The sequence below is a fragment of the Vicia villosa genome, linkage group LG6, assembly GCF_029867415.1.
Source record: "Vicia villosa cultivar HV-30 ecotype Madison, WI linkage group LG6, Vvil1.0, whole genome shotgun sequence".
Classification (NCBI taxonomy): domain Eukaryota; kingdom Viridiplantae; phylum Streptophyta; class Magnoliopsida; order Fabales; family Fabaceae; genus Vicia; species Vicia villosa.
The window spans coordinates 101812349-101824928 of NC_081185.1; positions in this window are offsets into that span (position 1 = coordinate 101812349).

Here is a 12580-nt window from a genome sequence, read left to right on the forward strand (position 1 = left end):
TTATTGGATTTGTCTGTTTTGTTTGGTCTTCCATTTGCTGTAGAATTCCATAAACAATTACTGGATGATCATGGAATGCTGAAAGCTGTGAGCTTATTCGACGTTCTTTTCTGCTGGTGAGGATGCTTAACATCTGTTGAAATCCTAATTTATTCAAAGCACATCACTTGAAGATCACGGTAACACCTCAAACACAGAAATCCAATTTTCTCATTCTTCGAGGTAAGCCTAAAACTCAATCAACTGTTTTCACAACAGTAATCAATTCACTTTCAAATCATGCAACTCATTGTTTTTCAAAACAGTGGGGCCTCTCGAATATTAGAGAGTATAAGTCCCTTCCGTTTTTCTTTGTACAGTTTTTAACAGAAAACTTTTTCCAAATTGCTTCCAAACAGTTCTTTCAAAAAACATTCAAATCATTTTCAAAACCATCCACCCTGTTTTATGAAAATAAAACAGGGGCCTCTCGAATATTAGAGAGTGTAAGTCCCATTTCATTTCTTTTCTTACAGTTTTCAAAACATTCTTCAAAACAATAAAACTTCTTCAAAATAAACAATTTTCAAACAGTTTTCAAAACATTCTTCAAAACAATAAAACTTCTTCAAAATAAACAATTTTCAAACAATTTTCAAATCATTTTCAAAGCAACAAAACTCCAAAGAAACAAAACTTTTCAATATACCATGGGCCTCCATGTAGGTATAAGTCCCGAGCCCTTTCGTACATACCCATTCCAGTACATGAAATTAGGTATTTCATTGTACGCCTTTTGTACATATCTCGATCAGTTTGATTTTTAACTTTGAATAACAAACCAAAAATGAAGGTTTCTTTAAATCTTCCCAAAAATACCATGGGCCTCCATGTAGGTATAAGTCCCAAGACCCTTTGTAAATACCTGTTTACATAGCTTTGAATAAATTCAAGTGGACCTCTCCTCGAGTATGAGTCCCGAGCCCCTATATATACAAATGGAGCATGCTTACAGGTATATTTCCTTCATAAACTCCATTATATACACACACTCTGTCATATATAACTGTTCATGTACTTGTTCATGTTTGTTTGTACTTGTTCATACTTGTGATTGTGTTATATGCTTATTCAACTTAGTACAACACTAGGTTCCCCATAGCCTCCTATTGGGCTTCGTGCAAAGAATCTCCACTAGTTTAGGTTAGGACATAGAGTATGGTTTCCCGGTGAAATCGCTCTAAGAGCTCAAACCAACTATACCATGCCTCCCCTTGGGCTTTGTACAAACGAGTGACCCTCCCATAGCCTCCTCTTGGGCTTACAATGCAAGGACCCTGGATTGTCCCTCCCATAGCCTCCTCTTGGGCTTACAATGCAAGGACCCTCGGATAGCCTCCTCTTGGGCTTCGTACAAGGACCCACGGGCTTCTTATAAGCATCCCCAATATCCAAATCAAATACCCTAGGAGATTAGACATTTTTCATCTCTATGCTAGGAGTATCTCTTTTATATCATCACAAACAATCAATCAATCAATCAAACTTTTTGCCACAAGGCTGGCTAATCAATCAAACTGTTTTACCACCGTACTGGATGATTAATCAAAGTTTTTGTCACAAGGCTGACTTCATTGAAACTTTTGCCACAAGGCTGGCTGATTAATCAAAGTTTTTGTCACAAGGCTGACTTCATTGAAACTTTTGCCACAAGGCTGGTTAAACACAAAAACATCTTTATCATTCTAAGCACCCTAAGTGGCATGGCCCCGGGCTTACAATGAAAAGATTTTCCAACAAAAACAAACAGATGTATGTGATGATATAGATTAGATACATCTAGCATTTAGACGACATTTGTCTATTTTCCTTTGCTTCCACTAGCATAAGTGGGAACTACGATTGCTCTGACTTTCTCAACATCCCTTTGAGAATACGTAGGCACAAGGTCGATCCTTGGCGAGCAAAACAAAACAAAACACAAAAAACCATTCAAACCTTAGCACCCGTAGACCCTGAGCTACAGATGCTCTGATTCCCTCTAAGGGATATGTATGCAGAGGATTGCGATGATCTTTGCGAGCATAATCAAACAAACACCTTAGGTCCCACCTATTTCACAACAGAACCTCCACCATAACAAGAATGGAATGAAAAACAAAGCAAAGAAACCTATAGAGTACTATAGATACGTTGGGTGCTAATACCTTCCCTTCGTATAACCAACCCTCTTACCCAAGATCTCTCCCCCCACTTTTAGGTTATTGCAGCTTTTTTCCTTTTCCTCTTTTGGAAATAATAAAAAGTTTGGTCGAAACAAAGAAAAATCATTTTTTATGAGCACTCGAGCCCAAAGAAGGCATCAGGTGTCTCATCCACAAAAAAGAGGAACAAAACGATTTTTCGCCCGCGCGACAGAAAAATGGCGACTTCACTGGGGACCATCTTTTTATTGTTTCCAAAGGAAGGGTTATTTCTAATTATTGTTTTTATTTTAATTTTTGTTACATGTGTGATTCTTTGGTTCTGTTACTTGTGTGGTTCTGTTACAAGTGATACATTATGGACAAATCCTAACCCGGATTAAGTACACATAAGAAATTAGGTGGAGGGTATAGTCATGTGCAGGCGCACTTGAGAATCCTTCCGCTCAGTGGAGGTTCCTTGTTGGTAATATATGTTTAGCATGCTTTCGTAGCGAAGACATTATTGCCGCATTGAACTGTAGAAGCTGAGAGACCGTAGAACCCCAACCCATCCTGGCCTTATTAGGACGTGGTGCAGAAACGATCCAGGTGAAGACTTGGATAGTTGTCATGCGGAGAACCACACTCAGACGAGTTTTTCTTGAGAATATTTCTGGCTCATCAGTTTAGTCGTGAAAGCCGGTAATATCCGAAAGAAAAATGTAGACTCTGACGTATCAGTAGAACATGTTGTACAGGTGATTAACTAGATCTATCCCTATTTGGTTCTCTGACCTCATGCTCGTGACGCTGGACCTTTGAACCTGTGTGTACTATGTTTGAATTACCATGTTTGTGTATCATGTTTGCATTACCATGTCTGTTTTACCATGTTTGAATATGTGGCATTCATGCATCCACGCATTCATACATTCAAAAAAAAAAAACCCATTTTTTTTTCCATAAAAACATGATTTTTCCAAAGATTTAGAGAAATTTTCTTTGCAAACATTTTAGGATTTAGTCATGGAAGAAGTAAAAAGGCATACCAAGAAATACGGTTTCAAAGCGCCTGATGTGGGAAAACTGATAGAGTTAGCATCTTCTGTACAAAATCCTTCCAATTTTAGGAAAAGTTATGGAAAACTTTTGCCTATCCTGAACACTCATGTTGATGAAGGACTTCTCAAAACTTTGGTTCAGTTCTATGATCCCGTCTACCGGTGTTTTACCTTTCCAGACTACCAGTTGGTACCGACCTTGGAAGAATATGCCAATCTTTTGGGTATCCCTGTGTCTGACAAAATACCTTTCAATGGTTTGGAAGCCATTCCTAAGTCACACGTCATTGCAGCAAGTACCCATTTGAAAAAGTCTGAAGTAGAGAGTAATTGGACTACCAAAGGAAACCTCCCGGGTTTAACTTCACACTTCCTGGTAAAGAAAGCCTTTGATTTCATCGAAACTAGTAGCATGATAGCTTTTGAAGCTGTACTAGCCTTGCTCATCTATGGGTTGGTTCTGTTTCCCAATGTCGACAACTTTGTTGATATCAATGCCATAAAGATTTTTCTGATTGGAAATCCTGTTCCGACTTTACTTGGTGACATGTATTTCTCTGTCCATCATAGGAATCGCCAAGGCGGTGGAATCATTGTATGTTGTGCACCTTTGTTGTTCAAATGGATTGTTTCACACTTACCTGAGTCTCCTATTTTCACAGAAAACCGAGAAGGTTTGCGTTGGCCTCGAAGACTTATGTCTCTTACTAATAATGATATCCGTTGGTATACCTTGGCTCGCTGTGGTACAGAGACCATTGATAGTTGCGGAGAATTCGCCAACGTACCTCTCATTGGTACACAAGGAGGAATTAACTACAATCCGATCTTAGCCCGACGACAACTCGGGTATGCAAATTCAGTTAAACCTGTTGGTCTCGCAGTAGAAAGCTACTTCTATCAAGAAAGGGAAGATCCTAAAAGGTTGAAGACAAGAATGATGAGAGCTTGGTACGACGTCCGATGGAAAGAAAAAGGTGAGGAAAGGAATTGCATTGCTACGGACGCCTACACCTGCTGGGTAAAGAAAAGAGCAAAGGAGTTTCAAATGCCTTATGATTATGAAAAACCCATGTCTCTTGTGGTATCTCAACTACCCAATATTCCCATTCCCACTATGAAGGAATACCAAGACACTTTAGCCAAGATGAGGTTAGAGAAAAACGCTTGGGAGCACAAGTTTCGTAGGACCGATATGGAAAACAGAAGGTTGAAGAAACAAGTGAAAGATCACGAAGAAACTCTCTACTGTCAAGATGGATGGCTCATGAGTAAAGATGAGAAGATTCGTCAGAAAGACGCTGCAATCAAGAGGTACATCAAAGAAAGCAAGAAAAAACCTGAAGGTTCAACAAGCAACGCTCCAACTCCTGACAATTGGAAGAATATTGTTGACAAGCTAAAGACCGAAAAGGCCGAATTGAAAGCTTACTATGGGAAAGAAATCATGAAGCTCAAACTGCACAATGCATTTGGTTCTTCGTCTGATGAAGATGCTTAGGATTGTTTAGTTTTTTATTTATCATTTGCTTTTGTAAGGAGCTACGCTCCAATGTTGTAACATTTCCCATTATTGCAATAATAAAAAAAATGAATGAATAAAAGATCAGTTTGTGTACAAATGTTTGCAAGGAAATAATCTTTAAAATGTTTGGAAAAATCATAAAATTTCTTTTTGCATGCATCATTCTGCATATCGAGTCTGTTGTATAGAGTCTCATCTTTTGGATCTTTCTCCAATAGATCGTCAAGCTGTCGCGTCTCAAAGTTTCTCGACCGCGCTCGCAATCAGATCACAGATACAATACTCGTTCAAACAGAAGAAGAATAATGGAAAGTTCTGAACAAGAGAATATTGAGCTCCGTGGTACAGTGACCACTCTTCAGGAAAAGTTGGAAAGTCTCACTACTCTGTTTGACTCTTTAATGGCCGCACAGAATCAGCCGCCGCCACCCAACAGTCAAGCAACAGTAACATCTGAGGTTACTACTCCAGTTTCTACAGTTGCGTTCGGTATTCCATCTTTCTCCATGCCAGAAGGTTGGGGCCCGCCTTTCAGCTTTGGTACAGGTTTCCGCCATAATTTCTCTGGGGTTCAAACAGCTACAACTGAAGCGCCTGCTGCACAAGGTTCGGCTTTTATTCCACATTCAGGGGTAACTTTTTCCCAAATCACTATGGCACTTTCTCAACCCACTATGATGGTTCCGACCCCTACGGTTCACACTGTTCCTTATGACGGTAATGAGATTTATCATGATCAGGGTGATAGCACGAATCAGCGTAACCTTGTGGAAGATCTCCAAGAGCAGTTTAACAAGATGCAACTGGAAGTTAAAGCTATCCATGGAAAAGATTTGTTTGGAAAGAATGCCCAGGAGCTATGTTTGGTTCCCAGTGTACAAATACCTGCTAAGTTCAAGGTCCCTGACTTTGAGAAGTATAAAGGTAGTTCTTGTCCGCAAAGTCATCTCGTGATGTATGCCAGAAAGATGTCTACTTATGCAGATAATCATCAGTTGCTTATCCATTACTTTCAAGACAGTTTGACTGGTGCCGCACTGAAGTGGTACACAGGTTTGGATAGCACTAATATTCGAACTTTCAATGACCTAGGCGAGGCCTTCGTCCGACAATACAAGTATAACTCGGATATGGCTCCAGACAGAGATCAGCTTCGATCCATGGCTCAGAAAGACCATGAAGCTTTCAAAGAATATGCCCAACGATGGAGAGAAACCGCTGCTCAGATTAATCCACCATTAAAAGAGAAAGAGATGACCAAGATCTTCTTGAATACTCTCGGTCCGTTTTACTATGAACGCATGATTGCTAGTGCTCCAAGTGATTTCACCGAAATGGTAAACATGGGTATGCGTTTAGAAGAAGGAGTCCGAACAGGACGTTTGACTAAAGAAGGTGGATCTTCAAGTGGAACCAAAAAGTTCTGAAGTGGTTTCCCAAAGAAGAAAGAACAAAGTGTTGACATGGTATCCCAAGGGAGGCCAAGAGGAAATGTCAATCGTCAGCGACAGGTTGCTTCTATCACACCAGTCGTTAGCACAACACCGAATCCAGGATTCACTCCTCAGTTTCAACAACAACAGCCTCGACCACAGGCTCAGCAGTTAAACAATAATCAGAATCGAGTACAAAGAGCTCCACAGTTCAATCCAATTCCAATGACCTACACAGAATTGTACCCTGCATTGATTGAAAGAGGCCTTATTCAAACTAAAGCACCACCACCAGTACCTGAGAGACTCCCATGGTGGTACAAAGCAGAGGTCTCATGCCCTTATCATCAAGGGGCACCTGGCCATGATCTTGAGCATTGCATAGCTTTGAAATATGAAGTTCAGAGGTTGGTTAGATCTAATCTCCTCTCTTTCAGAAATTTGAATCCTAATGTGCAAGCAAATCCGCTGCCCAATCATGGAGGGCATGTTGTAAACATGGTATATGGATGTCCTGGCCAATACCGAGTCTATAATATCAACTTCTCAAGAGCAGATTTGGTACAAATGCACGCCACTCTTTGTCGGGGGCAGAATTTTCGCCAACATCAATACGGTTCCTGTAGAATATGTTGTGTGGATCCTCACGGGTGTTCGATTGTGAGAAGAGATCTTCAAGTTTTGCTAGATAATGGTACTATTGAGATCTACAGAAATAGGGATGAAAATGAAGTTAACATGATAGGATGTTATCCGCATGAGCTTTTAGTCTCAGATATCAACTCGGAAATGCCTACAGTTAACATCATCGTTCCTCATTTCAACATGCCTGAGCGCATGGAAGTTACTTACAACAAGCCGAAGGTTCCTATTGCTCCTTTGATCATTTGTCTACCTGGACCTGTTCCTTATGACTCTGACAAGGCAGTTCCATACAACTACAATGCAACAATGATAAAGAATGGACAAGAAGTTCCTTTACCTACTCTTTCATCTGTTGTAAACATTGCTGATGTGAGTCGTGTAACAAGAAGTGGACGTGTGTATACTCCGCTACCTCCGAAGCAGCCTGTTGCTCCTGCTACCGGGCAAAATCCTGTCAATGCACCAGTAGGGAATCCCGTGGAAACTCCTGTCAGTAATACAAACACTGATGTTGGTCAATCCAGCGGAACCAATGTCAATCCTGATTTTGATGAAATTTTGAAGCTTATCAAAAGAAGTGAATATAAGATTGTGGATCAGCTTATGCAGACTCCTTCAAAAATCTCAATACTTTCATTGCTGTTGAATTCAGAAGCCCACAGGGAAGCCCTGATGAGGGTCTTAGATCAAGCTTTTGTAGATCATGATGTGACTGTTGACCATTTTGATGGGATAATAGCCAACATAACAGCTTGTAACAATTTAAGCTTCTGTGATGAAGAACTCCCCGAGGAGGGTAAAAATCACAATCTTGCTTTGCACATTTCTATGAACTGTCAGTCAGACTCTTTGTCCAATGTGTTGGTAGACACCGGATCTTCCTTGAATGTGATGCCAAAGACGACTCTTGCTCGCTTGTCTTACCAAGGAATGCCTATGAAGTTCAGTGGTGTAGTTGTCAAAGCATTTGATGGATCGCGAAAATCTGTTATCGGCGAAGTCAACCTTCCCATGACAATTGGTCCACATACATTTCAAATCACCTTCCAGGTCATGGACATTCAAGCTGCTTATAGCTGTCTGTTAGGACGACCATGGATCCATGAAGCAGGGGCAGTAACTTCTACGCTCCATCAAAAGTTAAAGTTTGTAACAAATGGAAAATTGGTAACAATAAGTGGAGAACAAGCCTTGATGGTGAGCCATTTATCCAATTTCTCTTTCATAAGTGCCGATGATGTGGAAGGAACGCAGTTCCAAGGTCTCTCTTTAGAAGACGAATCTTCCAAAAAGAAAGCATCAATCTCTTCTTACAAAGAAGCGGTAAAAGTAGTGAAAGATGGAATTACCACTGGCTGGGGGCAAGTTGTGATCCCTACCAAGAATGAAACTAGAGCAGGCCTCGGATGTTCACCAACATTCTCAAACTGCACCAAGAAGGATGAAACCCTTCGTCCGATCAAAGAAACATTCATTAGTGGAGGGTTCCTTAACCCAATTCCTCAAGAGGTTAATGTCCTTATTGAAGAATGCATCGAAGAAGGTCGCTCTGATACTGAAGAAGAATGGAAGTGTTATCTCAATGACTCGGGATACGTATCTCAGGAAGAACCATATCCTCCTTCAGAAAAACCCAAAGGCAAAGAAACTGAGCCTGTTCCTGCAGAAATCTGGGACACCTTGGGACAACCAAGTGGAAAATTTGATTACATGGTGAAATATTCTGCACCTGAAAGTTACAAGATTGCGATTGAGGATATCCAACCAACTGGATGGGGAGATTCCTTTGAATATAATAGTCAACCAGAAGAAGCTTATCAGCCTTGTCAATTTTCTCAGCAACCTGAAATTACTGGAGATTTCGGATACAATGTATCTGTCAAGGTTCATAATCTTGAAGATGGTTATTATCACATAAATGCCATTTTTGAAGATGAAGGGGAAGATGGTCCCGCAACTGACTCGGAAAGTGTCGCTGATAATGAGTCTCTTCATCCTGAAGACTGGGAAATACATCCTGAAAATTCTGAAGATTGTGACTCATCTTATTCTCTTCAAGAAGTAGAAGAAGACTGTTTCAACTCTACAAAGAACAAGGTTGACAAACCAGGGCCTTCAAATCCTGCTCGACCAACGGTCAATGTCATTACTGAAGATAATTCCGAGGGGAATTTTCCTGAATACATAATACACAGAGGAGTTCGTTGCTACTGGAAAGCTGTCGACGTTCCGAATGTTGTTCGCCGCTCAAAGTAATCACCTCGCTGTTATTTTGACCTCCTGCCTTGCCCAAAGCAGAGAGATGTTTTATAGGGCTTCGCTTTTAAATGTTCCGCCCAAATAACTTTGTGTATAGGGCTTTGTTTTTAAAAGTTTCCCTCTTTGTCCTGCCCAAGGCAAATGAGTTTGTGTTTAGGGCTTTGTTTCAAAAATGAATCATAAATAAAGCGTCATTGGAATTCCCTACATTATGTGTTTTATTTTTTGCTTTTTTCTGGAAATGGTAATCCTAAAAAACCAAAATAAAAAAAAAAAACTTTTCCAAAAAAAAATCTGCATACACTCCTGCATTCATAAATTTTCTGAAATAAATATAAATCACATGTGCAGATTTACTATTGATAAACCCATTGAATGCAATAACCCTATGCCCTCTCCCAACTTTGAGTTTCCTGTGTTCGAAGCCGAAGAAGAGGAAGAAGAGGAGATCCCGGACGAGATCTCTCGATTACTTAAGCACGAGGAAAGAGCCATTCTGCCTCACAAAGAGCCTTTAGAAAAGATCAACTTGGGTTCTGAAGAAGACAAAAAAGAAGTGACCATTGGATCGCTGCTTGATGCTGATATCAAGAGTAAGTTGACAGACCTTCTCAAAGAATATGTTGACGTGTTTGCCTGGTCCTACCAAGACATGCCTGGGTTGGATACCAATATTGTTCAGCATTACTTGCCATTGAAGCCAGAATGTCCGCCAGTTAAGCAGAAATTGCGAAGGACTCACCCTGATATGGCTAACAAGATCAAAGCAGAAGTTCAAAAGCAACTCGACGCAGGTTTTCTTGTCACCTCAGAATATCCTCAATGGTTGGCTAACATAGTGCCAGTTCCGAAGAAAGATGGCAAAGTCAGAATGTGTGTTGACTACCGTGACTTGAACAAGGCCAGTCCAAAAGATGACTTTCCATTACCACATATCGACATGCTGGTCGATAACACCGCTAAGTTCAACGTCTTTTCCTTCATGGACGGGTTCTCCGGTTATAATCAGATCAAGATGGCTCCCGAAGACATGGAGAAGACATCTTTCATCACCCCATGGGGTACTTTTTGCTACAAAGTGATGCCGTTTGGATTAAAGAATGCAGGCGCAACTTACCAAAGGGCGATGACTACTCTCTTTCATGACATGATGCATAAAGAAATTGAAGTTTATGTGGACGACATGATAGCCAAGTCCAGCACAAAAGAAGAACATATTAAATACCTTTTGAAGTTGTTTCAACGACTAAGGAAATATCAGCTTCGCTTGAATCCTAATAAATGTACTTTTGGGGTTAGATCTGGAAAACTCTTGGGTTTCATTGTCAGCCAAAGAGGTATTGAAGTAGATCCCGACAAAGTCAGAGCTATTCAAGAGATGCCTGCACCAAAGACTGAAAAGAAAGTAAGAGGATTTCTTGGACGATTGAACTATATCTCCAGATTTATCTCTCAAATGACTGCTACTTGTGGGCCAATTTTCAAGCTTCTCCGCAAAGATCAAGGGGTTGTATGGACTGAAGATTGCCAGAAAGCGTTCGACAGTATCAAAGAGTACCTGTTAGAACCACCAATATTGATTCCTCCAGTTGAAGGAAGACCATTAATCATGTACCTTACTGTGTTAGAAGAATCCATGGGTTGTATGCTTGGACAGCAAGATGAAACCGGTAAGAAGGAGCATGCCATCTATTACTTGAGTAAGAAATTCACAGACTGTGAGTCCCGTTACTCCATGCTCGAAAAAACGTGTTGTGCTTTGGCTTGGGCTTCAAAACGTCTTCGCCAATACATGATCAACAATACTACTTGGTTAATCTCCAAAATGGATCCGATCAAGTACGTCTTTGAAAAGCCTGCCTTAACAGGAAGGATTGCCCGATGGCAAATGCTGCTATCCGAATATGACATTGAATACCGTGCTCAGAAAGCGGTCAAAGGAAGCATTCTCGCCGATCACTTGGCGCATCAACCAATTAATGAATATCAATCTCTCAAGTTTGACTTTCCTGATGAAGATGTCTTGTACTTGAAGATGAAAGATTGTGACGAGCCGTTACCTGAAGAAGGTCCTGACCCTGGATCAAGATGGGGTCTAATTTTTGATGGAGCAGTAAACGCTTTTGGCAATGGAATTGGGGCAATCATCATCACTCCCAAGGGTACTCATATCCCGTTCTCCGCCAGATTGCTATTTGATTGTACCAACAACATCGCAGAATATGAAGCTTGTATCATGGGTCTCGAAGAAGCCATTGACCTAAGAATCAAGATCCTGGACATATATGGAGATTCAGCCCTTGTGATCAACCAAATCAAAGACAAGTGGGAAACTTACCACCCTGGTTTGATTCCTTACAGAGATTATGCAAGACGTCTTTTGACTTTCTTCAACAAAGTTGAGTTGCATCATATACCTCGAGATCAGAATCGAATGGCAGACGCTTTAGCTATTCTATCTTCCATGTTCAAAGTCAATCACTGGAATGATATGCCTACAGTCAGAATCACGCGCCTTGAAAGGCCCGCCTATGTGTTTGCAACCGAAGCAGTCATCGATGATAAACTGTGGTTCCACGACATCAAGCGCTTCCTTCAAACTCAAGAGTACCCACTTGGGGCATCAAACAAAGATAAGAAAACTCTAAGGAGACTTTCTGGCAGTTTCTTCCTGAATGGAGATATGCTATACAAAAGAAACTTCGACATGGTTTTGCTCAGATGCGTGGACAGACACGAAGCAGACATGTTAATGCATGAAGTGCATGAAGGGTCCTTTGGAACTCATTCAAACGGGCATGCAATGTCCAAGAAGATCTTAAGAGCAGGATACTATTGGTTGACAATGGAATCTGATTGTTACAAACACGTAAAGAGATGTCACAAGTGCCAGATCTACGCAGATAAGATCCATGTGCCACCGACTCTACTCAACGTTCTCTCCTCTCCGTGGCCTTTCTCCATGTGGGGTATCGACATGATTGGAATGATCGAACCGAAAGCTTCAAACGGTCATCGTTTCATCTTGGTAGCTATTGATTACTTCACCAAATGGGTCGAAGCAGCATCTTACGCCAATGTTACAAGACAAGTGGTTGTGAGGTTTATCAAGAATAACATCATTTGCCGATATGGTGTTCCCAGCAAGATCATTACTGACAATGGTTCAAACTTGAACAACAAGATGATGAAAGAATTGTGTGAGGAATTCAAGATTGAGCATCATAACTCTTCTCCTTACAGACCAAAAATGAACGGCGCCGTTGAAGCTGCTAACAAGAACATTAAGAAGATCGTCCAGAAAATGGTCGTCACTTACAAAGACTGGCATGAAATGCTGCCATTTGCTTTACATGGGTACCGTACTTCAGTGCGTACTTCAACAGGGGCAACTCCTTTTTCTCTAGTATACGGCATGGAAGCTGTGCTCCCCGTAGAAGTTGAAATACCATCAATGAGAGTCCTCATGGAGACTAAGTTATCAGAGGCTGA